The 26,873-nt window shown below is 50.3% G+C and overlaps 1 long non-coding RNA gene across 1 annotated transcript in view; it reads right to left on the reverse strand.

The window, feature by feature from the left end:
* Positions 1 to 1,956: 1,956 nt before the first annotated feature.
* Positions 1,957 to 26,873, reverse strand: part of LOC138569635 (uncharacterized) — a 74,247-nt gene continuing 49,330 nt past the window's right edge. Inside the window, exon 4 of the long non-coding RNA XR_011303283.1 lies at positions 1,957 to 2,260. This is a non-coding gene — a long non-coding RNA (uncharacterized lncRNA). The remainder of the gene's footprint in view (positions 2,261 to 26,873) is intronic.

Consider the following 26,873-nt stretch of genomic DNA (forward strand, 5'->3'; position numbering starts at 1 on the left):
TAAGCCGACAGGCCTCCTTCAAAGCCTTGTGCATTACCACTGTGCTAGTCACAATAAAAGCCTGGAAATCCTCCAAAACAAGCTCACATGCTACCACCCCACCAGAATCCTCACATGCGGCTCTGCACACCTCCTTGTTTTCCCCCCCTGCAAGTTCTCCAGATTAAGAGGTGCCTGTTTCTCCGTCCCCCACAAACAATTTCTGGAACTCCCTCCCCCTCATAGAGGATCACCTTGCCTTCAGGAAAGCCCTCAAAATCTGTCTGTTCACCACTGATATTCTGAATCCCCTGCCAACTCCCCACCACTCGCACACTAGCTTCATCTAGCAGTCCGGCCCCTACAGAGCCCTCTTGCACACTCCTTCCTTCTGTTCCTGTCATCTACAAGCATCTTTTCTCCTTTTCATCCGCTTTGCTCTGCCACCTCCAACCCCTCCTTGAGGGCGGCCAACAACACACGGAGCACTCATGAAGGCATTCCAGTAAATTGCACTTGGTCTTGGAGTGTGGGCAGTGCAGCACCCTTAAAATGCATCTTGGGAACACCACTCTGATCATCCCATAGGAGGACAATCAGGCAGTTGGACCCCTCACTCGTGGTTGGCACTGCATGCAACTCTAAAGTGCAGGAGGGTGGGCCATGCGGCCAAACGTTATCATGCAATGGGGACCTTGTTTCGCACTAGAAGGAACTAACAATGATTATTTGTCACTCCTAAATCCTAGAGGGGGTGAGTATTATGCATGCATCCAGCACTTAGATTGCCTGTGAAACGTAGCACTGCTCCATGTACATAGATGGAGCACAGGATGTGGACGTTGTTTGTACAGCTAACCCATTCCTCCTCTTGCAAACTGCACTTTCGCAACTTAGCGGAAGGCACAGGCTCACTCCACACAACCCTGCACTCACATATAGCATAAACACTATTGCAGAACACCTCTGCCATAAGAATGAAGCTATTTTTAATGACAAAAACTGGAACTGTCACTTCCCACATAACTCTCTATCACGTTAAACATAATCCACCCCCTTTAGTTCATAGTATACCTCTGCTGTGTCCATACACACTGCATTCAGACATGGGTGACTAGCAGGGTCTTGGCCACCCTCAAATAACTTTAATGGCTGAAACGCATGCACAGACGCATAATAGCACCTGCCAATTTTCCCACATTTTTGGACTCCGGTCCCTCCGAGGGCATTCCACCAACAATGCATTGGGACCATAATTATGGTGAGAGGCGCTATACAAATGTCAAAATAAATGAATGAACGAACGAACGAACAAACGAACGAACGAACGAACGAACGAACCAACGAACCAACCAACGAACGAACGAACGAACGAACGAACGAACGAACGAACGAACGAACGAACGGATGAATGGGAGGTAAAAGAGCATCAAAATGGGCGAATGCAAGATGTGCACATTCCAAACCCCTTTGTAAATTTAAGACTAGTGCGAAACAAGTGCAAACCATTCCATCACTTCCACCAAAATTTGTTGACAATCAAGACAAATGTTTGCTTATAACTACAAACAGAGTGATCAGATTCATGCAGTGGGATAAATGATCCATTGCAGGCACTTAAAGATATCATCTAACACACACTGGTCCCTGCCTCTTACAGCGATCATTGGCTAATCCAACCCAACCAGTGACTACCAGTAATGACTTTCACACTGAGATGCCAGGGAACTTCAGAATAAAATGGAAGAACACTTTATCAAGCATCTAAAACGTTTCACAACGATGCTGGCACGCTGCAGCAACATCATCAGAGCAAAGATCTGGCCTTGAAACGCAACATCGGATATAAAACACGTAGGCCACACTCCCACACACCTAAGCTGTGGCCTATTATGGTTCTTGATATGCTCCCAGTGCTAAGAGGTCGCATCAGTGGTATGTGTGTGCTATACAAATGATGATACCGATTACTCCTAGTTATGATAGAGTCATGATTTTATTAGAAGGCATTGTGTGAAATATTATGCAATATCTTTCCTTGTTTAATATGTTCTAAAGCAAAAAACTACAAAGACAATAATGCATCTAACCCTCTTCCCCAATCAGAGTGCACCTAACAGTGCAAGTCGAATCCCCACCCGAAAAATGTCATTTTTCCACTTGTGTGTGAATCCTCATCTGCTCCTTCGGCCAGCATAGTTCCTCATCTGAATCCTAGAGGTCTGGAATCCATAAGAGCATGCGCTCCAGAACAATATTGGTTTGTTGTAGCCTTTTTCACCTGAAATGAGAGAAAGACAAAAGGGCGGGTTTAAAAAGATTTGCACTACTTGCTACAATACAATTGTGACTCCCTGTCATCGTAACTAGGGGCAAGCAATATTTTATGTCATCAAGACTCCTTTTGTGCAAGTCCAAAGCAACATCAACAGCACAGAAATCTTGCCAGCACAATATGTTTACAGTAAACATTTTGAAATATCCTTAGTTTGCTGATCTAAGTTGTTCTACAAGAGATCACCAGAATACAATGCTTTTGCTGCCATCGCTCCTTTGGCTGAATGGTCTCCAAAGAGGGCCCTGTCCATCCCTGCCTGGGGCATAAACAACCTATCCCAAATGAGCTATGATGGGCAGGAGACTGGATGGAAGGGTTTCCACAAGATACAGCAAGTACAGGGGAGGAAATCCTTAAACTCTTGGTACAGTCTTTAAAACACTTCAAACGCCCAAGGTATACAAAGGGAATTCTGAGAATGTCAGATACTCATAACACCTGGACCCAGTTTGGCAAGTTGTGCTTCAAAACAAGACACCCCTGTGATAGGCAACAACACTACAACTGATAGGACACTACACATCCCACCTCGCAAAACCGCAACTACATGGACAACTTTCAAGACATTCAGTATGAAATACCTTACTGCCATCTTAGCATCCCGCAAGGCCACATCGTACACAAGCGACGCCCCCCCGCCTGCATACTCAAGACCCTTCTGACTAAAGCACTCCTCCCTTACCTACCAATCATCAACAGCTCTCTAACTCAAGGCACATTCCCATGACCCTCAAGACTGTACAAATCCTCCTGCTTCTCTAGGAACTAACACGGAACCTCAGCAACTAGTACCGCCCCATCACCCATCTTCCGTTTCTAGGTAAAAACCTTGAAAAAGCAGTAGTCACACAACTCCTCCAACACATAGAGGCCAAAATCCTCTTTCAGTCCTACCAATTTGGTTTCAGACCCAGATGTAGTCCAGAAACGGCTACCATCAAGGTGATCAACACTGTCCCTAAAATCCTCTATAACGGCCATCATTGCCTCCTGGTTCTCCTTGACCTCTCAGCAGCATCCAACACTACAGACCACAGACACTCAATCACAATCTATATTGCTGCATGGGGATCAGCAGGAATGTCCTCAGCTAGTTCAAGTCCTACCCTGCTATCGCCGCCAGTTTGTACAAATGGATTCCTACAGATCACCAACTCTATCCATCACCTGTTGAGTCCAGCCAGGATCCATCCTCTCCCCAGTGATCTTCAATCTTTACACAGAACCGCTTGGAGCTCTCCTTGCTCCATACAACGTCCACATCCACTAACATGCAGATGACACAAAGCTCTATCTCAAGATATCCTGCATCAAAGCCATCCATGGCCATCATTGCCCCCTGGTTCTCCTTGACCTCTCAGCAGCATTCAACACTACAGACCACCAAACACTCAATCACAATCTATATTGCTGCAAGGGGATCAGCAAGAACGTCCTCAGCTAGTTCAAGTCCTACCCTGCTATCGCCACCAGTTTGTACAAATTGATTCCTACAGATCACCAACTCTATCCATCACCTGTTGATTCCAGCAAGGATCCATCCTCTCCCCAGTGATCTTCAATCTTTACACAGAACCGCTTAGAGCTCTCCTTGCTCCATACAACTTCCACATCCACTAATATGCAGATGACACAAAGCTCTATCTCAAGATATCCTGCATCAAAGCCATCCATGGGCACCGGGCCTGCGTCTGTTTGTTCCTGTCATGGATGTCTAGTACCTACCTGCAGCTCAAATCCTCCAAGACTGAATTCCTACTTTTGACAACAACACAAAAAACCCTGACATCCAGACCGGGCTCTCTGCTATGTGCCTTGAGGGGTTCATCACCCAGCTGCCCGGCCACCTGCGCCAGATCCCTTGCATTCGACATCGACAGACACCTCTCCTTCAAACAGAACATAGAAAGGAAGACGCAAATGGCTTGGCACCAACTTTCTCTCCTGCGGAATATCAAGCCTTTCATCCCAGAAAACAACTTCAGATCTGCTATCCAAGTCTGGTCCTCTTCCACCTGAATGGTGGCAAAGCCCTTTTGGAAAGCCTTCTGGCAACTACCCTAGCACCCCTGAGATGTGCCCTGCATGCTGCAGCACGACTCAAAGGATTCTGCAAATTCGACCACATCACTTCGACCTTATCGAACTGTACTGGCTCTCGCTGCAAGCCCATATCATCTTCAAATCATGCTGCATCATCTTCAAGGCTATCAACCTGAAGTCCCCAAGCTACGTCACTAAGCAGCCCTGGAGGTCTAAAATCCACCGAAGTAAGGACATGTGCAGGCCTTCTACGTCTACTTCCCAAGACTGTGGAACCTCCTCCCTGTCAACATCAGACTTGCCCCCTCACTTTTATAGCTAAGGACGGAGCTCAAGACCCTCCTCTTCAAGGAATGGCTCCTCCCTGGAGGTTCCTAAATCCTGTTAGGAGATTTATGGGGATGGTTATAGTTGAGTGTGAGGTAGGCTGAGGCTGGGTGCTTATGGGAGTTAATCTGCATAATCCAGCCTTTGATTAGCCTTCCCAGTCAGCTGTTGCTGTGATTTACCTTGTACTGCTAATAGAGGGCAGCATGCAAATTCTGGGTCAAAACATGGGGGTAGTATTACATTTGTAGGCCACTTCCCTGCCTTTGTTATTTATTTGCATGTTTAAAGGAGTGCTACATGCCACCTTTTGGCTGCTTGACGGCGCTTGAACATTAGACATTAAAGAAACATTACATAATGAACAAAGTAAATATTCACAGAGAATAACTCAAAGATCCGATATAACCAGTGCGATAAATAAACACACTGATGGTCATAATGCCTATTGCATAACAGCGAGAAAAGGGAGTATTTTGGGGATGGAACTAAGACTATGGACCTCATTAGGAGTTCTATTGACAAGAAAGGGATGTTGCTTTCACATTACGCACTAATCACAAAAAGTCACTGCACATTTTATTTTTAAAATATATTTTTATTGATTTTATACACGCATCATATAACTTGTGGCATATGAGTTGAGAGCGCTGCGAGCAGCGTTACAGTTCTTATAAGTACGTTTAATAAACAGAAAGAACATAAACAACAACAGGTCAGAGAAATGTTCGTGGGGAAGGCCAGGAGGGGGGAGGTGCGAAGATAGTAGCTCTCAGTTGGGTGAAGGTGATCAGGGGGATTGGTCATGCTTCAGGCTCATGTAGGGGGCGGAAGAAGGGTTCCACAGAGGCCTGGGCTTTCTGGACTTACGAGCGGGGGAGGAACTCCTCCGGTCAATACCTCTGTTGTGCCCTTCCACCCTTATTTTTCAGTCAGCTTTATCCATCCATCATAGAGAGGGTGGTTGTCGGGCCAGGCCTGGGTATTTCTGAGTATAGTCCAGGAAAGGGGCCCACGTCTGGAAGAATTTGTCTCTATTCCCAAACCAGAGGGCAGTTATTTTTTCCGCAGCAATTATGTCCCAACATTTCGTCCACCATATTTGTACTGCCGGGCCCTCTGGATTTTTCCAAAGCCTGGCCACAGAAATCTTTGCAGCCGTCAGCAGGTGGACGCATAGTTCAGCTCTGTGCCCTGATAGAGGGAATTGGCCCTCGCCGCTTCATCCTAGTAGGACAATACCCGGGTCCCATGGGATTGTCAGGCCTGTGATCTTGTTGATTTGATCTAACATGGATTTCCAAAATTGGATGGCCTTGGGGCATGTCCAGAACAGATGGTATAGTGTGCCTTTGTCTGGGCATCCTCTCCAGCACGTCGATGGGATTGACGGATTGCATTTATTGAGCATTTCTGGGGTTCGGTACCACCTGTAACATACCTTGAATGCCCCCTCCTTGTTGGATACACATTTCGAGCTTCTATGTGCTCTTGTCCAGATGTGGTCCCACTCCTCCAGTTCAATGGGCCTCCCAATGTCTTTCTCCCATTTGAGCATGTACGGCTCCTTCTGGGTCGGGTCCGTTCTGTCGAGGATCTTGTAGAGGGTTGATATTCTGCCCTTTGGGGGGGATGCTGTGAGGGTGTGTTCCAGGGCTGTGAGGTCTCTGCTTCCGAGGTGCTTCATGCCCCTGTTCGAGAGCCAGCGACGAAGCTGGGTGTATCTAAATCTCTCGTTTTCCGTAACGTTAGATTTCATCTTGCAAAAGTCTTGCACCCTCTCCAGTCCTCCTTTTTTCCACCTCATGAAGTTCTTGGGCTTGTAGCCCGGTGTGAATTCCGGGTTCCTCCAGACCGGGGTGAGTGTGCCTGTTGTGCTGCGGACTTTCCACAGCCGCGCTGCCTTCCCCCAGCTCGCCACCGTGTTTTCGGTTGCCGACAGAGGCCCCCTGCCCTCGCATTCGCTGGGGCGTTTCATGTGTGGTAGAGAGTTTATCGGGGCTGGGCTCCAGGCCTCTTCCAGCTCCAGCCAGCAGGGTTTTGGGGTGGAGGGTAGCCAGGCGAAGGCATACGAGAGCTGTGCAGCCAGGATATATCTGGCAACATCGGGCGCTCCCAATCCTCCCATTGCCCGTCCTCGGAGCATGAGTTTCTTTGGGATTCGTGGCTGTTTTCCTTCCCAAATATACCGCATAATGTTTTTTTGCAAATTCTGGACAGCTTGCTTCGGGATGGTGGTGGGTAAGGCTGAGCACTGGTAAAGTAGTCTAGGAATAAGGTTCATTTTCAGGGCTGTGATTCTCCCGAACCAGGAGATCTCTTGTTTCTGCCATCATATCAGGTCGCTCTTGAAGCACCGAGAAGTTGGCTTTGTATAGTCTGCTGGGTGTGCATGGCAGCTGGACCCCTAGATATGGTAGTTGCTTTTTCGCCCAGGGTATAAGATATTCTTTTTCCAAGTCTGTAGTTAGAGATCGAGGCAGGTTAATGCTCAGTGCTGTCGACTTGGATAGGTTGACCTTGAATCCCGATGCTTCCCCAAATTCCATCAATTCCCTCCATAGGGCCTTCATGGATTCCCTTGGCTTTGTCAGCGTGAGGAGGACGTCATCGGCGTACAGGGCGGCTTTATATATTTGGGCCTTGATTGTCAGGCCTTGGACTTCTGCATTTTGTCGTACCCTGTTCACGAATGGCTCCTTGGAGAGGGCGAAGACTAGGGGGGACAGGCGACATCCTTGCGTTGTGCCTCTTGAGATGTTGATTATGTCGGACCTGGTCCCATTGATTCTTAGTCTGGTGAAGGGATGCTGATAGTTCGCTAGTGTCCATTTTATGAAATTCGGACCAAAGCCGAAATTTCGTAATGTATTTTAGATGTAACCCCAATCGAGCACGTCAAACGCTTTATGAGCGTCGAGGGATAGTACCATCAGTTCCAGCCCCTTCCCGCTGGCTGATTCGATGATGTTTATGGTTCTCCTTATATTATCATGGGTGCTACGGCCGGGAATGAATCCGTTCTGGTCCGGGTGGATAATGGCTGGAAGCAAGGGAGCCAGCCTGGTCGCAAGGGTTTTGGTGAACATTTTTGCATCATAGTTCAGGAGGGTGATGGGTCTGTAGGAGGCACAGTGACTCCGGTCCCTTCCAGGTTTCAGTAGCAACACTGTTAATGACTCTTCCATTGAGGGGGTGGTCGTTCCCGATAATAGGAACAAATTGAAGAGGGTCGCCACTTGGGGTGCGAGTATGTATGAACATTTCTTTCCACAGCCGCGCTGCCTTCCCCCAGCTCGCCACCGTGTTTTCGGTTGCCGACAGAGGCCCCCTGCCCTCGCATTCGCTGGGGCGTTTCATGTGTGGTAGAGTTTATCGGGGCTGGGCTCCAGGCCTCTTCCAGCTCCAGCCAGCAGGGTTTTGGGGTGGAGGGTAGCCAGGCGAAGGCATACGAGAGCTGTGCAGCCAGGATATATCTGGCAACATCGGGCGCTCCCAATCCTCCCATTGCCCGTCCTCGGAGCATGAGTTTCTTTGGGATTCGTGGCTGTTTTCCTTCCCAAATATACCGCATAATGTTTTTTTGAAAATTCTGGACAGCTTGCTTCGGGATGGTGGTGGGTAAGGCTGAGCACTGGTAAAGTAGTCTAGGAATAAGGTTCATTTTCAGGGCTGTGATTCTCCCGAACCAGGAGATCTCTTGTTTCTGCCATCATATCAGGTCGCTCTTGAAGCACCGAGAAGTTGGCTTTGTATAGTCTGCTGGGTGTGCATGGCAGCTGGACCCCTAGATATGGTAGTTGCTTTTTCGCCCAGGGTATAAGATATTCTTTTTCCAAGTCTGTAGTTAGAGATCGAGGCAGGTTAATGCTCAGTGCTGTCGACTTGGATAGGTTGACCTTGAATCCCGATGCTTCCCCAAATTCCATCAATTCCCTCCATAGGGCCTTCATGGATTCCCTTGGCTTTGTCAGCGTGAGGAGGACGTCATCGGCGTACAGGGCGGCTTTATATATTTGGGCCTTGATTGTCAGGCCTTGGACTTCTGCATTTTGTCGTACCCTGTTCACGAATGGCTCCTTGGAGAGGGCGAAGACTAGGGGGGACAGGGGACATCCTTGCGTTGTGCCTCTTGAGATGTTGATTATGTCGGACCTGGTCCCATTGATTCTTAGTCTGGTGAAGGGATGCTGATAGTTCGCTAGTGTCCATTTTATGAAATTCGGACCAAAGCCGAAATTTCGTAATGTATTTTAGATGTAACCCCAATCGAGCACGTCAAACGCTTTATGAGCGTCGAGGGATAGTACCATCAGTTCCAGCCCCTTCCTGCTGGCTGATTCGATGATGTTTATGGTTCTCCTTATATTATCATGGGTGCTACGGCCGGGAATGAATCCGTTCTGGTCCGGGTGGATAATGGCTGGAAGCAAGGGAGCCAGCCTGGTCGCAAGGGTTTTGGTGAACATTTTTACATCATAGTTCAGGAGGGTGATGGGTCTGTAGGAGGCACAGTGACTCCGGTCCCTTCCAGGTTTCAGTAGCAACACGGTTAATGACTCTTCCATTGAGGGGGTGGTCGTTCCCGATAATAGGAACAAATTGAAGAGGGTCGCCACTTGGGGTGCGAGTATGTATGAACATTTCTTGTAAAATTGCACCGTAAGCCCATCCGGACCTGGGGTTGAGTTCTTCAGTCCTGCTATGACCTCGCTCACTTCTTCTGCCGAGATAGGGGCTTCTAGAGCCTTGAGTTGCGGGTGTGGGCCGTCCGGGTGTGCTCCTGCTAGATATTTGTCTTGTGCAGGTGCGGCCGTGGGGTAACCCGACATGATACCCTTGTGATATGCCGTCATGATTTCTATTTTCTCCGTGTTGGAGTAGCGAGGAGTCCCTTGTGCATCCTGGAGACATTGGATAGTGTTTCTCGATTGCAGATTTTTCAATTTGTGGACCAGGAGCCGATTTGCTTTGTTGCTGTGCACATAGTAGAACTGTTTGGTATATGTTAGTGCTCTGGCCGCCTTGTCTGCTAAGTGCATTTCTAGGGATTGGAGCACGCGGCTCGCTTTCCTATTCTGGCCTTGTTTGAGGATGCGTTCCGCTTCTGTCACTTCCGCCTCAAGTGCGTCTTGTTGCAGCTTGCGCAGCCGTCTGAGCCGGGCGGTACAGTTGTTTGCCGTGCCCCTAATGACGGGCTTCATGGCATCCCAGGTCATGGCAATTGATGTGTCTTCGGTGGTGTTCTCCCTAAAGTAGTTCTTGAGGGCTTCTTCCATTTCCGTTCTGATCGCAATGTCTGTCAAGATCTGGTCTTGTAGTTTCCATTGCCGCTGAGGCGGCTCGGGGAGGCTCTCTACCCTCAGATTCATTGTGACTGGTGTGTGGTCCGAAAGGGCTCTGTGTCCAATTTGGATGGATTCGACGCAGGGGATGAGAGCGCTGGAGAGTAGCAGTAGGTCGATTCTTGAATGCCCCAGGTGGGCGTGGGAGAAGAAAGTGTAATCCCTTGCCCCCATGTTGGCCCATCTACATGCATCTATAGTGTCGGTTTCCCTCAGGAATTCGGCCATGGCGAGAGCCTTGCCAAAGTCCTCCTTGGATGGAGGGAGCGTTTTGTCCAGGTTTGGGATTGGAGTCAAGTTGAAATCACCCCCTATGAGCAGCTGACCTTCAGTGAAGGAGAGGAGTATGGGGAGGAGGTTGCGAAGGAATGGGCTTTGCGCTGTGTTTGGGCAGTATATGGCTGCTATGGTGATGGGAAGCTCTACTAGTAGACCTTTAAGCAGAAGATACGGTCCCTCTGGATCCCTCTTGATGGTAATGTTTGTTAAGGGTAAGTCTCGGCTTAACAGGATGGCGACCCCTCTCTTCTTGAGACCAGCAGAGGCAAAGTACCATTTTGTGTAGTGTTGAAAAGCTATGCAGCGCTCGTCCATCCTGAGGAAGTGTGTCTCCTGCAAGCATACAATGTCGGGTGCCAGTTGGGCGAGCCTGTGCTCCACTGACTTCCTTTTCCGGGGGCATTCAGACCCTGGACATTCCAGGTCAAGATCGAAAGCTCCCTATTCGGCCGGGCCATTTGTGGTTAGGTTGGATAGCTGATTTACCCTGCATTTTACTGTTTGCAGCACTGGAGACCCCCCCTCTCCAGTGGGACAAATTGCCGTTGTTATGGTGGTTCCATGCAAAGGGATGAGCCCCTTTCATCTTGTGTCTTGATGCCCGATTCCCCCCTGCTTCCAGCCCTTTCCTCAGCTCCAGCTCCCCCTCTCCCTCTGACCAAAATGAACCAACAAAAGAAACTAGAACAAAACCTGAAACAGGAAGCAAATATCGTTATCCAGACCAGCCTTCTACCAATGGGGCAGTCGGCTGGGCAGTGGCTACCAGCTGGATGGGAGACCAAGGGGTCTTGTGCTGTATTGGTGAAAACAATGCGGTGCCAGAGAGAGCACAGCAGATTACTATGGTTAAAGAGATTGCTGATTTGGGTTCCTTCCGGCAGGGTCCTGGGAGGCCAGATCGTTTGTGTGGTTCTGTATTCCAAGTCAGAGCCCCCGGGGGGGGGGGTTGGCCAACCGTCTGGGGGCTGTCACCCAGGAAGTCCCAGGCCGCTGAATTCGGTGAGAGCAATTCTCCGAGGAGGAGACACCAAGGTATGGGCAGATGGGGCCCTCAGCGATTGTTGGTGTTCTTCCCCCTGGAAGACGGGCCGCGCACCCTACGTCGACCTGCTACCTGGGATCAGGAGCGGAGAGACTCCCTGTTGGCCCCCTCGGGGGAGCGGTTCAAGCCCCCCTGGATGTCTTCCTCCGTGTCCGGGTTCATAAATAGTTCCGCTTCTCGCAGGGAAGGGATTTGCTGCGTTTTCCCCTCCCAAGTGAAGGCGAGGCCTGAGGGAAAGCTCCAGCGGTAGGGTATCTTGCGATCGCGCAGCCAGTCCGCCATGGGTTTGAGAGCTCTTCATTTAGCCAGGGTTGATGCTGCCAGATCTTGAATGAGGGCTATCTCTGAATCCCAGAAGTAGATGTGTTCCATAGCCCTGGCCTCTTGCATTATCTCCTCCTTGAGCTTGTAGAAATGGACCCTTACTAGAACGTCAGCTGCCCCATTAGGACTCTGCCTGGGTCTTGCCCTGTGCACTCTATCAAGCTCCAGGGGAGAATCATCTGGAAGGGTGATGATATGACAGAGGAGATCGGATACGTATGCTGGGAGGTCTTTCTCCGGCATTACCTGGATTCTGATATTGTTCCGCCTCGAGCGGTTTTCAGCATCTTCTTGTTTGGCTTCGAGAGCCTCGCACCTGCACTCCAAGGCCCTAATTCTGTCAGCTCCTTCCCCGATCTCAAAATTCTGTTTGCATAGTGTGGTTTCGATTTCCTCGGTCCTCGATTCAATCTCCCCCACTCTCTTGTCCAGACGAGCAATTTGACTCTTTACTTCTTCCGTGCCCTTCTGGAATTTCCTGGTGAGGGCTGATAGGAGGTCATGCAAGTCAGCTTTTGTAACCCCCTGGGATGCCCTGGCTGCCTGGTCCTCGAGGGGGGTATCTCCCATCCCACCTTCATTGCGCTCACCCTTTTTGTTCCCCCCCTCAAGCAGGCATGTTTAGTAGCGTTGAGATGTCCGTTTGCTTGGTGGTTTCATTGGATTTAGACATGGCGTTTCAGTGCGGCCCCGTGCAAGTAGGATAGGGGGGGTAAGCCCGTGCCAGTCCGGTTCTTGCGGGTTCTAGCGGATCCTCCTAAGGCGCTTATTCTTCGGTTATGATCCTCGAAGAGGGGGGGGGGCTCGATAGTTCAGGTGATGTGGGATGAGCACTAAACCCCTGCTGTCAGGGGATTACTTGGAGTCTGTTTCGGGCACCCGGTCCAGGCCAGTCCCAGGAGGCCCCAGAGCGTCCAGGGGGAACCGGGGCCCAGGTGGCCGCCTCTTGCAGCCCCGGGTCCGGACAAGGTGAGCTCCAGCAAGAAACTTGGCTTCGGGAGGGAGAGACCCACAGGCGACTCTGCAACTCCTGGGCCCCTGGGGTATTGTCCCGCTGAGCGTGGTGCGGCAGGTGCCGCCTTACCTTGAGTTAGGATATTGATGGGGGCAGCCCACCACAGAGAAGGGTTCTTTGGTCTGGCACAGTTTCAGGTTGCTGCTGACCCCTGGAGGGAGGCCCCCGGGCAGAGTCCCCCCCAGCAAAGATCCAGAGCAGTGTAGCTGGTGCCAGTCCAGGTGCGGTGAGGCTCGGGGTGACAGCTGCTGGTAGCTCCCCGAGTGCAGGTCCGTTTGGGAAGTTGGGAGGAGTGTGGGGGCCCTCGGGGCAGGTAGAGAGCAGGGGGAGACTCCGCGGCTCTCGCTGGTGGAAGTCCTGGTGCAGTGAGGATGCGGATCCGTTCAGGGAGGTGGGAGAAGTGTGGAGGCCCTTGGGGGGGCCCCAGGGCCCGATCATAGGAGGATGCAGGCTATCCAGGAGGGAGTGTCCTGAGTGCGCTGCCGCTTGGAGCAATGTGAGAGGGGGCAGCGCACCAAGGGATCACTTTGCTGCAGGAGCAATGCCTAGCTCCGATGGAGGACCGCCTCCACCCGGCGGGAAGGCACAGAAAAGCGGCGAGGCCAGCGGGGCCCTCAGTCGGCCCGCCGCGGAAGATGGCTGCCCCCTGGAAGTCGCGCTTGATGGGCAGAGCGCCGGGGCCTGTGCAGCAGTCGGGTCTGGTCCGGGACGCAGGCCGGGCCATTCGTCGTGGGCGATTCTCACCGAGCTCCCAGCTGCAGGTGCGTCTTGGGGGGGGAGGAGGATGGTGGCCCGGGCTTGGCTCCGGCCAGACTCCCCTCCACCGGTCAACCTGCAGGTCTGTAGTGTCTGGGTGCTCCAGTAGTCGAATGGAGGCCCTCCCCGCAGAGGTTCCAGGCTATGTCCGGGGCCGTTGGTTGCAGAGGCATGCTGGTGTTGCAGCAACGGAGGGTGATTCCTGCTGTTAGTCATGGGGAGAGCCTCCGGCAGCCCCCCAGAGACCTGGCAGTGGATGCCCCATGCCGGCCACGTCCACCCGGCGGCCCTCAGAGTGTTCGTGTAGCGGGAGGGAGAGGTGGGGGAGCCGGGGGTGGGAAGAGATGAGAAAGCCAGCCGCCGGGGGCCTACCGCTCAGTCTGTTGGAGACCACGGTGTCTTCACCGTGTCGTGGTCGGGTCCCGGCACCTCCTCAGCCCTCCGTCTGAGTAACGTGCTCCCCTCTGGATGATCCGCCAGTGGCCGAGTTAGGCTTAGGCAGCGCCCGCCATTTTGACCTCACTCCGCGATTGGGCTCTTCATGGGTCTGCCTCAGGCAGAACAGCTGTTAGGCATAACGGAATCGAGTCGGAAGACTCTTAGGGCATGCTCCTTCGTTTGAGCCGCACTCCCAACGCTTTTCATCAGCTCCAAATTCAAAATTCACTGTGCATTGTGGCTGGTAACATAGCGCCAGCCGGGAGCTCTCACAGAGCCAAACCGGCCGCCATGACTCGAAGCCACGCTCCCGTCACTGCACATTTTGCAAATATTTAATAAAAGCAGGACAGCCTGACACGTGTTTCGAGCTGTAAGGCGCTTCCTCTGAGGCTGTATACAACACATGCATCATTAATTCGGTGTTACAGCATTGATAATAACCAAAGCAATATAATCCAACACACAAGCAGGGCACAAATGATGGGTGATTAGTCAATGGTCAGACAACAATTTGTATATGTGAAACCATGAGCAATTAGGTTAAAGATCCCCATATTGGAATGGAAATCGAAAATTAAGCAGGACAAGTCATTTGACCATTAATATATAGAGAACATGAAGAAGAAGCAAGAGATTTTAAGTTCTGTAAGTGTATAGAATCCACATTAAAGAAAATCCCTGACAGGATAGTGTACCAAGCTGGTACTGTGTTAGATAAAGTAAAGCTAAGAAATCATTAAGTCTAAAAGTGTGTGCAGAGTGTGAGGAACCTGAGGGCGTCCTTACTTCTTTTCCCCTAGGAACTCACTCTCAGGTGGCCAGGAAAGGGCCATCGCTTTCGGATACCAACCCTGGGGTGGAGATTGAGGGAGGATCACCTGGGTTGAGGGAACTTGGGGAGTGGCGAAGAGAATGTCCTTAGGTGAGACATGCTATCCACCATTCAGAGAGGAACCCGGGAGAGTAGAAGATATTTACTATCATAGCCACACACTAGAAGGCAAAGTGGTATATTTAAAACCGTACAGATTACCTGAATCCAGAAAAGAAACCATCATCCAAGAAGTCAAGCAGATGCTTGAGGCCAATATTATTGAACCATCTACTAGCCTCTGGTCTTCCCCAATCGTGTTGGTGGCAATACCCCATGGGAGCCGGAGATTTTGTATAGAATTCAGAAAGGTAAATGCTATATCTGCCTTCGACGCATACCAAAAGCCACGTATTGATGATCCTATTGACCGGCTTTGTGATACTGTCTATCTCTTTACCATAGACCATACGAAAGGCTATTGGCAGGTTCCGTTATGCAGTCCTGACAAGGAAAATACTGCCTTTTCTAGGGCCGCTTTCTTCTATCCCTGCGGGTGGCATCTCTGCATGCCACATATTACTTCTATCCCACCTGCACCATAACAGATTAGCTACAGACGCCTACACTCAGGCATCCATCTTGAAGCGGGGTTCATATGACTGGGAACAGCAGACAGAAGCAGGGGCTGAGTGGCTGCAGGGGATCCTACAGGACATCTGACTAAAGAGAAAACTCTTAAGGGTCTTGTCCTGCCCACTTGTGCTTGCTCATGACTACAGTAACTATTCACAGGTACTGCTAATGTCATATACATCCCTTTCAAGATGTGCTAGATTATTGCACATTCGATTTCCTCTTTTTATTTCCATTATCATCCATGTGTTTGGCTGCTCTTCAATCTACATTGTCACGTCAAAAACCTTATTTTAGTTCTAACTTGTGATCAGACGAAAAGTGCCTGGCACTTTCCGTCTGAGTGTTGCTGTAATATAATACTTTTTTGCTGTGCTCTGGCAGGCTCTGCTGACATTGCTGACCTTTCATCAGTTAATGATTTTGCTGAACTGAAACTTGGTTGGATCCATGTCTGCTTATTGTTTTGATGGTCTGATGCCTGAAGGCTACTTAAATTGGCATTTACATTGTATCTCGAACATACACTGCCAAGGCCACCTGTTTTGGCTTGTGTGTAGACATGGGATAGGTATTTGCCAGGCACTGTCATAATGGTACTCCCTGCATATAAGATGTAACAGCTGGAACATGGTGTGGCTATTTGGGCACATGATGTCTGTGACTGGCAAATCCCTATCTAATATCAAAACACAAGCCACAACTGATGGCTTTGTCAATGTTGTTTATACCAGGCCTTCAGTGCCACAAACATATAAATCAAGAAGCTGAAGGCACACTTGGTTAAGACATTGTTATCACACCAGTAGCACATTTATAACTGCAATTAAGCCATTAACTCTCAGCAAACTGCTTAGGAATAACACTGACAGGCCAAATTGATAGAGCTAGCTTAAAGAGATCCCAATAGGATATTTTTTGCAGGTAGCACCAGGAAGTGTGTGGGAATGGCAACAAGGATTAGCATGGTCATGGGCAGTCAATGGCTGGTAAGTAACCAAACAAAACCCACAAACTATGTGTCCCTCCTCACTTGCATGCAATCTTATGCTATTTTTAATTCCATTTTGTAGAGGCTAGAGTCTTACGAAGGACCTTCCACAGCGCTTCAAAGCCATAACAATGGCAGTAGGCTCTATGTCAAATAACATAACATAACTTGTAATCTCCCTTTTAGCTGTTCCACAATACAATTGTTTTAGCTTTTAGGTGGTGCTTAAATACCACCTACAAGCCACAACTAAAAAGGGGTGGTGTGCACTTCTACATTGTAGGCAAAATTAGGTTCGCTCGTTTCAGTGCATGTGAATATGTGACGAATTGGAATCTGCCTCGTAACAGTACAAGGATGAGTAGGGGCAATATATGGCCCACTCAGCCCTCACACTTCTACAAACCAAAACCCAACGCAATCATAAAGGTAAATCGGGGACAGTCAAGAGATATACCACCTTCGTGTTTTAGGGTAACATGGGCAGAGGGAAGGGTATACTCTTAAAATGGGTGTGAATGTGAACAAGTAGTGACCCAAAAAAAAGTATCACAGTACAAAATAAAGGGAGTAGCGTATCCAATCAAGGTTCTATAGAAATATACACATTTTCATAAAACACACCATCTGCAAGTAGAATGAAAGCGATCACTATACAAAAACCAACTCCAAAGGAAAGAACAAAAGAGAGGCAACAGACTAGAGAAAGTAGATCTCTGAGTATAGTTCCCAGGTTTTTAGGTTAGATACTATCAAAAAGAATATGGGTTGAATGCAGGAGAGGTCCTGACCCTAACCAGTCTCTAGGACCCTAATGGATGGCGAGGGCAGTTCAGTGTCACATTACCTGGATTCAGTTCTTGGTGGCCTGATGCATCAAATCTGGGTCGAATGAAGATGCAAGCAGATCAGGCTCAGTCGGGCACTTGGGATTGTGAAGGTCCTGGCAGCAAGTGGGTGTGGACCAGGGTCGAGTGCTGGTGCTCTGTGTGGTTGAACAGCGGTGGTTCAAGTGATGCAGGTCAGGGCAGTCCCAAAAAACGCTTCAACGTTGGCCATGTCAAGTATGGCTTTATCAGCTGGAAGTGGTTGGTGAGTGACATTTTAGCGGTTCAAGACGGTGGGTGACAGTCATGAAGTGGTGATCAAGGGTGTGTCGATGTGCAGTCAATGAGGCAGCAGTTATCGGGCTAGCTGGGCCAAGCCGTGTATGTGACGTCGGGTTGGATCGGCGAGTGACCCTCCAGAGATTCGGTTCAGGTTACGGGAATTGAGCAGACGCTTCAGGCCTGGCAAGTGACGTGCTTTGCGAGGACAGGATTCCACGTCGAGATGATGTAGGGTAGTTCAATAGTTTGGTTGGATGGAGGAACACAGACAGCATCCCAGTGGCTTCCCTATTGTTCAAGCTGCAGGGAACAGTGAGCGTTCTGTGTGGTGATGGTGAACAGGCTGGTCTGGCCCTCTGGTTTGCTGTAAGGCCTTCACAAAGGGACTCAATGACAGTATGTTCCACTTCAGGGTCTGCTCTTCCGGCACTGAAAATATTTTGCAGATTGGTTGGTCCTTGTCCACAGCATTGGTCACTCCTAATGTTCCCTGGGAGTGGTTAGGGGACATATCTTCCTTCTGTCTTGGACAGCTCCTTCTTCACCTCCGGTGGAGGGCTTTGGACAGTGCAATTGACCCAAAGGAAGTCCAGGTGAGAGTCTTCAGAACTTCTCCTCAGCCTTAAAGGATCCTCGAGGAAATGAAGGTATTCTGATGAAGGATTGCAAGGCCCCTTCTTTTATGGGCAAAAGCTAGCCTGCTTTAGGTGGCCAATCCCTGCTCTTTGCTGGAGTGGACCTTGCCCTCTTGGTTTTGCACCCACAGTGCTTTGCTCCAGAGGAAGTAGGGAGACAGGAAGGGGCAATGGGCACAGTGAGAAACAAAATGGAAGGCTTCTTTCAGTGTCCAGAGCACTCCTGCCTACTCTACTCCCACCCCGTCCATTCCACCATTAACAAAGACCTTTGGATATGAAGCACCGTGGTGTGAGGCTACTCCTCCTGAATGGGTGTGCTCCTTTGATACCTGGGCCCAGGACAACTGTCTGCTGTGCAGCTGTCTCTGGGGGAGTGGGTTACCTCCCCACAAAGAGAATCAAAGGGATTCTGGGTTCTCAGGGTGCCTGTCCTGCTGTGTGACAGTATCAGCCCATCTGACCCGAATACACAATCCATTAGACAGTAGAGCTGACTCACAGGAGTGACACATGTGCAATACCAATTGGTGTGTGTCAGCCATGATCATAAGTATCGCCATGCACTATGCCTTAACACAGGCATAGCTTATTCTTAGAGTTTACCCTGTCATCAGCATGGGGTACTCATGATCATCATAGTTTGGGTACAGGGGGCAGATCTTAAATGTTGCCCCATTGCTGCAGTGACTTTACTAGCGCTGCGGTGGTCAAGTGGGCATCTTGTGATCTTTGCACCCTCTCTGGGCCACGAGCAGAGTGGAGGCTGCAGATTAGTCTCCTAATCATCGGCAGGCACAAGTGTGCTATGCTTTTGGCATGTAGTTGCAACAAAGGGGGATCTGGTTAGCAGATTGCCCCCTTTGGAGAAGGAATCACCTGCATTATTTTAATGTACTCAAAATCAAAAAAGCCAGGGTGTTGCACCCTTGCCACATGGCAATTCCTTACAGAATATTCTATTGCACGGATTCGGTGCAAATTGTTTTTCATCTCTTTGTTCGACCTCTGGAGCATTGTTTGAAATGCCTAGATGATTTTGCAGACAAGTTACCATTGTATCACTGCTCTATTCTAAGATAATTGCACAGGATGACTTTCATATTTCCTGTGCTGTTTATCTAGCGTTAATGTTTTAAAGTTATGGGAGGGTGGGTGCCATGGACCTGTCTTGCACCAGTAGGCCAGGTGGGGGGTCACCGGTGCAATACTCCAGGAGGGCAATCAAGAACCAGTCCCGGAATTGCTCTGGAAGGAAGGGTTGGGTGCAGGTATTGCGCATGTATGAATTAAAGGAGAGGCCAGCCATGGTAAAGGTAACAACTGAAAAGGTTCAGGAAGTGCTCGATAGCGGGGGAGACTTTCCACGTTATCCGCCTAGAAGAACCTGGAAGTACAACCCATGCTCCTCGTGTCGCTAACCGTTTTTTTTTAAATTTGTTTTTTATTGACATTGTACATACAAGGTAGGGTGCACCAGCAATCCCCGCCTGCCATAGAAAAAGCAAACAAAGATGTCAACATTTTTATCTTTTAATCCCATCCTCCCGCCCCCCCCTTCCCACCCTCCAACTTTGCAGCATACAAAGTCTTGAGGTTTTGCAGGTTATGGAAGTTGCCGAGAGAACATTCAATCATCGTTGTATACATTGTTATGCACTTTTGACATCGTGGGGTCCGCTTGATTCAAAGCAATTTGAGGGCCAAACTCTAACTCTGGGGCCAGAGCCGAGATGGATACAGAGGATACGTAATAAAGCATATTTTACAGACTCATTGAAACGCAGTCATCATGGAGGAGAACCGCAGTCCATTCCTGCGTAAATTCCGACACTGTGTCATTTTTCACTGCTGTAAGCTTTTCATAGGTGAAAATCGACCTTAATTTGCAAAGCCATTCCTCCTTGGATGGTGCTAGAGCACTTTTCCACTTTTGGGCCAGTGCTAGCCTCCCCGCCCTCAACATGGCCCCAATGACCCTTGGGAATGCGTTCTGTTCCGTCTCCGGCATGGGGGTACCCAGGAGGATTTCCAGGGGGAGTAGGGATGGGCAGAACCCCTCTATGTCCTTAATCCAGCTGAGCAATTCCGACCAGTACTCCTGAATGACCGGACATCCCCACCACATATGGAACCATGTGCCCCTTTGGAGACATAACCTAGGACAGAAGGGGGATACCTCTACAAACATTCTGGACAGGGTGGCCGGGGGGCGATGCCAGGAATGGAGAATCTTGAAGCTGTGCTCCATGGCAGCAGTATATAGAGAACCCGTGAATATAGTTTTAAAAATTGCCCTCCATGTGTGGTCATCCAGCGTCATGCCCAGCCGTTCTTCCCAAATTTGTTTAAAGGGTTGTCTACCCTCCAAGTTAGCCGTTATCAGTGTACTGTAAAACTTAGATAGGGAGCCCTTTCGAGAGACACTTTTAGCTATTACATCTTCAGAGGGGATGAGGGGGCGTTTAAGGTTGTCAGCCCACCGAGGGTGAGTCAGAATTCCCTTCAAGCGCAGATACACAAAGATCAAGGGTGGTTTGTCGCCCAGTGCCTCACTCAATTGGTCGTAGTCTATGAAGCCCTCTTCGCGGGAGAGTTGGGAAATCCTCTCCAAACCCATGTCTGACCATGCTTGGGTATCACGGAAGCCTCTGGTGTCTAGATTGACAGGGGGGCCCCACAATGACGTTAAAGGGGACGGCCAGGATGACAGCATTTTGTTATCTTTATTCGGTTTCCAGGCTGGCCGTAGGACCGCTAATGTAGGGTGTGTTCTGAGGTGGGAGGGGAGGGCTTTAGGGGAGGCCCATAGCAGGTCTCTGACTTTTTTCAGGTGGGTGTGGATATCTTCAATGTATGTCCAATATGTCCTCATATCTTCTCTCATATGTTCCAACATCACCCGGAGCTGAGCTGCTTTATAGTGTAGCCTAAAGTCAGGAAGGCCGAATCCACCATGAGACTTCGGAAGGGTCAAGGTGGAGATCTTGACTCTTGCTCTCCTCTCGTCCCATATAAACTGAAGGACTCGGGATTGTAAGACCTCAGAAAAGGCATCAGGGATCACCACGGGGAGGGCTGCAAAGAGATACAGTAGGCGAGGAAAGACGTTCATTTTAACCGTAACCATACGCCCAAACCAAGAGAGTGTAAGAGGTGCCCAACGTTTGAGATCGCTGCTAATCTTGCCCAAAATTTCGGGGAAGTTACACTGGTATAGCAGTGAAAGGTCCCTAGGAATGCAGGTACCCAGATACCCAGTGGACACTCGTTCTATTCTTACTCCCAATATTTCGGAGCGATCCCCAATATCTTGGTCCCCAGGACCCATAGGCATAATGCTAGACTTGGACGCGTTTATCTTAAGTCCCGAAAAGTCACCATAGTAATTTATAAGATCGAATAGTCTAGGTAGTGAAACCTGGAGGTTGGTTAGGTAGCCCAGGATATCGTCTGCAAACAGGGAAAGTTTAAAGTCGCAATCATCACAACGTATCCCTGTGATTTCCTGGTCCGCTCTAATCGCTATGGCCAGGGGCTCCATTGCCAGAGCATATAGAAGGGGTGAAAGAGGGCAGCCCTGCCGGGTTCCTCTAGATAAGGCAAGGGGTTCCGATGTGCCACCATTGACCAAAACTCTTGCTGTAGGACCATTATATAGTGCTGAGACCCACCCACAAAAGTTGTCCCCAGGTCCATTTTCTGGAGAACTCTACCCATATAAGGCCATTCAACACGGTCGAAGGCCTTTTCAGAGTCCAATGCCAGCAAGTAGCCCTCCACCCCCTGCCTTGAAGCTTCGTGCATGAGGTCTAGGGTCTTCCGTATATTGTCCGAACCCTGGCGTCCCGGAATGAAGCCTACCTGATCTCCATGTATTAGGGAGGGGAGGAGCTTCGCCAGTCTATTTGCTAAAAGTTTAGCCAGGATCTTAACATCCATGTTAAGAAGGGATATAGGGCGATATGAGTGACACTGGGAAGGATCCTTCCCCTCTTTGGGGAGTACTACTATCAGTGCAGACATCATCGAGGGTGGGAGGCTGCCCTGATGAAGTGCTGAGTTAAACATCTTAGCCATAAACGGGGCTAGCGTTGACCGATATGTCTTGTAAAACTTGACTGTGAACCCATCATCCCCTGGGGCTGTCCCACTCTTCAAAGAGGATATAGTGTCTATTATCTCCTCCGGGGTTACGGAGAGTTCTAATGTACTTGCTTTTTTGGGTGAGAGGCCGGGAATCGGGAGGGAGCCAAGGAAGTTGTCAATTTCGGTTCCATCCCCTGCGTACTCCGAGCAATACAGGTGCTCATAATACTGCCGAAAATGTTCAGCTATTTTACTATCTCTTACCGTCGATTCCCCTCCCGGTGAACGGATGGAATTCACCCTTCTATCGTTTCTGAGCTCGCGAAGCCTCCAAGCTAATATCTTATCCGCTTTTTTCCCTTTTTCCATGTACTTCTGTTTCAGGAAGGACAGCTTTCTTTCCGTTTGTCCCACCTGGAGGTCTGCCAACTTTGAGCGCAACCTTTGAAGCTCCTCCCACTTTCTGGGGAACATTTGCATTTTTAATTTCCCACCCGGTTGGATAGCCTCTATCTTTTCCTTCAATAGTTTCTCCTCATGGCCCCTCTCCCTCTTTTTCCTCGAACCCGTCTCAATGAGAATGCCCCTAATGGTTGCCTTGAATGCCTCCCAGACTCCCATGACCCCGACCTCCCCATTATCGTTGATGGAGAAGTATTCTGTAATAGCTGTCAGGAGGGATTGGTGCACTTCCTTGTCGTGCAGAAGGAGGTCGTTACACCTCTATAGGGAGCCGGGTGTCAGGGCCGGGGGGATACCCATTTTTATTCTAACCAAGTCATGGTCCGTCCAAGGAACAACCTCCACCCCCGATTCTGTGACCTCTCCCCGAAGCGTGGAATCAACTAAAATATAATCAATACGGGAAAATGTAGCATGATGTTTTGAGAAAAATGTGAAGTTGGGATCACGATCTTGCCTAGTGTGGTGTGTATCACTCAAACCCAGATCTTCGTTAACTGTTTGGAAAGCCTCAGCCAATTTTTTATGAAGTCGCTGATTAGGACATGGGTTGGGCGCCCTCCTGTCCCGTTCAGGGCAAAGAACCATGTTAAAATCCCCACCAACCAGTAGAGTACCCTCGGAAAAAGCTATAATTTTCTCTCTCATCCCCACCCAGAAGCCATCTTGCGCCTCATTTGGAGCATATATACAAACCAGGGTAAACAACCGACCCCTCACCTCCCCCTTGACCATGATATATCGTCCTTCCGGGTCTGCCCTCTGAGCTTTGAGTACGAAATGGGCCCCGGGAGAGACCAGTAGGGCAACTCCACGTTTCTTAGCCAAAAAGGACGCTGCATACACCTGTTCAATGGTTTTAGCCCTCAGCTTTGGTTCCTTGCCCCTGACCCAGTGTGTTTCTTGCACGAATAGGAAGTGGAGCCGGAGCCTTGAAAATTCCCTCACCAGCAGCGACCTTTTAGTGGGAGAATCGAGCCCCCGTACATTTAACAAACCCACTGTCAAAAATTGAAATGAATCATCCATCACAGCGATGGTAAAAGCTCATGTCTCCCTCCACAAAGCAACTAATTTCAGTGCTCCCGCAATACTTCCGCTCCCTGCTATAGTCAAAAAACAGATCTGTAGCTACGAAGCAGACCAGAAAACTTGGCTTGTCCCAGCTAAAACCCCATTGAACAAACCCCAACTTTTCCCTCCCCCCTGAACGCCTGGTAGACCAGCGGCTTAATCCTGTCGCTGAGCCAGGCCACCAGTGTCTCCCCCCTCCGGGCTCTTGAACTCTTCAACAACAACAACTTGAGCCCCCTCACCCCCCTATCGCATTTAGATTGTGAACATTTACAGTGCTCCCCCTTTCGGAATAAAGTACAAACTTGACCGTGAAGCGTCCTGTGGTTCCTCAAGTGTCAGGTTGTCCAGGGGATGTTGGAGCCACTCTTCTAAACTTCCTATGGCCTCAGACTTTACGTCTCTCCTGTGGAGCATTTGTCCCCCGGGGGCCAACCGGCTCTCTTCCGTGCCCTTGCTCTCCCACCTCCATGCTTGGTTCATCGAGGAGTTCTCCCGACACCCTGCAAATATCATCCTCCGTGACCAGGGCATATTTGTATCCATCCAGTTCGAAGGAAAGTGAAAAAGGGTATCCCCATCTGTATCAAACCCCCTTGGCTTAGAGCATTTTCGTTAGCGGGGAGCAGAGTTGACGTCTTGCCAGGGTGAAGGTGGACAGATCCTGATACACCGAAATCCGGGCCCCCTCCCAGTCCACCGGAACCTTCATACGTGCCAGTTCCGAGATTTTGCTTTTCTCCGTGAAATAATGGAATCGTACGAGAATGGATCTGGGGCCTCTGTTAGCCGCACCTGCTCTGTGAGCTCTATCGATAGTAGGTTAATTCGTATTTGCACCTTCAAAAAGAGTTCCCACCACCGCATTAACAGCTTTGATAATGTCCATTTGCGTTTTGCCCTCCCGCTCAGGGAAGCCCAAAAAACGCAGATTACAGCGGCGTTCCCTTTTGTCTAAGTCATCAAGCTTTAGGGAGCATTTCTCTTCTCTCCTCTCGAGTTCCGATAAGCGCATGTCAAATTGAGTCTCAAAAATGTCCTTCGAGGCTGTGTTGTTTTCAAGCATTTGGACCCTGTCATCTATATTGTCCACTTTTTTATCCAAGGTGTCCAACCGTATCGTTATGTCCGCTCTGAAGCCTCTTATTTCCTCCAAGAGGGCAGCCATGCCTTTGGTGACTGTGCTAGTATCAGACATTTCCTGATGCGTCGGGGACGCCATCTCAAGGCAGGTTGGCGAGCTTGAGGGCATGCGTCAAAATCTCTGTAGGGATTCCTTCCAGTTCATGAGCTCACCCCGGCCATCTCCACAAGGTCTCCTCGTGAACGCCCCAGGTCAAGTGGGCTGCGCCGCTGGGCCTTCGAACAACTCTAGAGGGAGAGCAACGGGGGGACTTCTCTGTATACGACCTTGACTCTGCACTCTCTGTTGAGGCGGGAGGTTACTCGTGACAAATCTCCGGCCACGGCCAACAGGGGTCTATCGCTCTCTGTCCCCGTGTTATGTCGGGACCCCTCTGCTAAAAAAAAAACCTCAAGGGGGCGGACACTGTTGTGAGGCCAGGCAGCAGGTGCAGTAGTAATCCTCTTTGCCCTTAATGCTGATTAATAATCTGGGGCGCTCTCATACCCCATGGAGCTCACTGAGCTCTCTTCTCACCTCTCTTGGGCAACACAGGATCCAGGGAAGGCCCAATGGGGGAGGTATGGAGGGACTGCTGTAGGCCCAACTGCAAGGGGGAGGCTCCCGCTCTCTCGCTCCGCCGGTGGGGGCCCGGGCTCTCAGGGGATCCCAATGAAGAATGGCCCTGCGGGTCGTGAGGGGGCCAAAAACTTTTGAGGGAGCAATCCGCGCCCTCTGTATGCGCTCCCGCTCCAGTTCCCCAGTCCGCCTGTGCCCCCTGGGGGAGTACTAGCCGTAGGGCCCAGCACACGGCCCCAGGCTGTGGTCCCAGAAAAAGAAAACCAACTCAAAGGCGCTGAGTGATCTCGTCCGGGTGTCGATGGGTCTGGAAATCCCCCACCACTGAGTCCGGGGGTGGGGGGGCGCTCTTCCGCGCCGTCCGGCGCTGGTATGGGCCTCACGTAGGCCGGAGCTCACCGGAGCCCAGTGTGGAGCCGCTGCGCCAGGGGAGGTGGGGCTCGCTCTCCCTCCCGGTGCAGAGCAGTCAAGCGCCTGAGGCGATGCGTGTCTTGGTTGAGGCTCAACTGGTTGCAAGGTCTGCCGCAAGGATGCCCAGTGTGGAGGGGGGTCGCTTCCCGTGGGCCCCAGCCCATCCGCGGCTCTCTGTTACTTCTTGCGGAGCCGCGGCATGGGGGAAGGTGGAGCTTTCTCTCCCTCCTCTTTCAAGGGGCCAGAACTCGGCGAAATCTCCGCGTCGGGCAACCAGAGTTGGGGCGTGAGGGGGCTCCGCGATGTCAGCAGGCTGCGGGGGGGGTTGGCACTGCACTCCTGGGGGTCTGGGGGGGCTCAAGTCCCTCTGACGGTGCCCTTTGGAGGAGACTAGTGCAGATGCGTCAGTGTTACGCTCACCTGATTCCCACGGGGGCGTCGACCTGGACTGGCCTGGTGCCACGTAGAGCCGAGATGACTGACTGGCCAGACCCACTTAACTTCGTTTGTAGGCTCGTATGAATATCTTTCTGCAAAGGAGAAAGGGGGATTAACCTTCTGTAATTTGAGTGTTAACCCACCTTCCACTCCCGTTGTCTGCCCACTGACCACTCCTGATGTTCCCTCTTAATCTCACCTGATGGTTTGGAAAGATGAGCTCTCCATCCTGCATCGAGCGCAGGGGCGCGTAGACGACCAGTTACTTCACTGGCGTGGAGGAATTGGTGAGTTCCAGTATTGACTCTAGAATCCAACAGTTTGTAAGAGTTCAAATGTCTGATCTTCACTCTTTCCGATTCCTTGTAGGTTGCCGGTTTAACCACCACAAAGAGTCCAAATGGCAGTTGGTGAGAGTCAGGTAAGTCTATAGAGGTTTTCCCCTTAGGGGCCAGGGTACGGCGATGATGCTGAGTTAACTGTGCCGACCCGAGATGACGAGAGTATCCCCCTGCGGTAAATCAGGTAAGTCTTTGGGGGGTAGCTTGTAATGTCCAGTGGTTTCCCCTTAGGGGCCGGGGTGCGGCGGTGATGCAGAGTTAACTGCACCGACCCGAGATGAG

Source organism: Ambystoma mexicanum, chromosome 2q (genome assembly GCF_040938575.1).
Source record: "Ambystoma mexicanum isolate Mex_15411 chromosome 2q, UKY_AmexF1_1, whole genome shotgun sequence".
Lineage (NCBI taxonomy): Eukaryota > Metazoa > Chordata > Amphibia > Caudata > Ambystomatidae > Ambystoma > Ambystoma mexicanum.